General features: G+C 34.5%; 1 protein-coding gene across 4 annotated transcripts in view; it reads right to left on the bottom strand.

Moving 5' to 3' along the window:
- Positions 1-1,218: 1,218 nt before the first annotated feature.
- The window catches only part of LOC106874241 (junction-mediating and -regulatory protein), an 83,911-nt gene continuing 83,650 nt past the window's right edge, over positions 1,219-1,479 (bottom strand). For all 4 annotated transcript variants that reach the window (XM_089347026.1, XM_089347024.1, XM_089347023.1 and 1 more), the window contains one exon: positions 1,219-1,479. This exon is cut by the window's right edge and continues 2,057 nt beyond it. The gene's annotated coding sequence lies outside the window, so the exon portion shown is untranslated.

Raw genomic sequence — 1,479 nt, 5'->3', positions numbered from 1 at the left:
TGAAATTGGAGGCAGGGACAATACTGTAGCTGCAGGAAGGGAGAGCATGACTGAAAGGTTGGAAGGAGTGAGTGTGTGGGGGGGGGGGGGCAAGGTTGAAGTTTTCAGCAGGGCAAAAAACTAAATGAAGTTGGTGCTCTTCAAGAAATTATAGATGAATATTTTTTCAAGGATATAATTATTTTAGTGAATATATATATATATATATATATATATATATATATAACAAAATTATTTTATTCCACATGGGTAGAAATAAAAAATTTAAATGAATCTCAATGCATTTTCAACTTCTTTGAGATATATATATATATATATATATATAATTAATAATAGGCAGGAGTTATAAAGTGACTCAAGGACCAAGTGTTTCATGCTATGGCATTTATTAAACTATCATATTTGCATCACCTAACCTGTGTGCGTGTGTGTGTGTGTGTGTGTGTGTGTGTGTATGCATATATATCATGTAATCTATTATGACTTCATTAAATAAAGATTCCTAGCAAAACAATAATTGCTTTAATATATATATATATATATATATATATATATATATTTGTATGTATGTGTATGTATATTAAACAAACCTCAAAACAAATTTTGCTGTATTTCACCTGGAAGATATCAAGGATTCATGATTTAAGATGGAAAGAGTTCTAAGAAGCAGTTATCTAATATTTATCTAAGATAAACAGATAAAATCTCCAGGAAATAAAAAATAGCATATTGTTTTGAAGATTAATTATTTCCTGGTCTCAGAAATCTTGTTATAGGTCTCCCCCTCCCCGACATTGGTTCTATATTAATGGTTTACCTGGACCAGGTTGTGTGTTGTGTTGTGTTCTTGGGCAAAACACCTTATTTTATGTTGCTCCAGTTCACTCAGCTGTAGAAATGAGTTGCAACATCACTGGTGCCAAGCTGTATCAGCGTTTGCCTTTTCCTTGGATAACATCGATGGCATGGAGAGGAGAGGTTGGTTCACATGGACAACTGCTGGTCTTCCATAAACAACTTAGGCTGGACTTGTGCCTCAGAGGATAACTTTCTAGGTGCAATCCTTTACTGCTATACTTCCAGGAACAACCAAAAATCTATTTTACATGTAATAAGTACATTAACAATTGAACTTTACTCAAGGACTGAAATCTTAATATCTTTAAGATAAAGATTTTAATACATTAAACCAGGTATGGCTGTGATGTTAAGAAGCTCACTTTGCAACCAGGTGATTTGGGGTTCAGTCCCAATGCCTGGCACTTTGGACAAGTGTTTTCTACTATAGCCTCAGGCCAACTGATGCCTTGTGAGTGAATTTGGCAGACGGAAACTGTATGGAAGCCCATCATATATATATATGTATATTCTATGTGTGTGTCTTTGTATGTTTGTCCCCACCACCACACCTGACAACCAGTGTTTGTTTATGCCCCCATAATTTAGCAGCTTGGCAAAAGAGAACAATAGAATAAGTAT

Source organism: Octopus bimaculoides, chromosome 2 (assembly GCF_046866305.1).
Source record: "Octopus bimaculoides isolate indiv1 chromosome 2, ASM4686630v1, whole genome shotgun sequence".
In the NCBI taxonomy this organism is placed as follows: Eukaryota; Metazoa; Mollusca; class Cephalopoda; order Octopoda; family Octopodidae; genus Octopus; species Octopus bimaculoides.
Note: the sequence above shows the minus strand (reverse complement) of the source record. Positions and strands in the feature narration are given on the sequence as shown.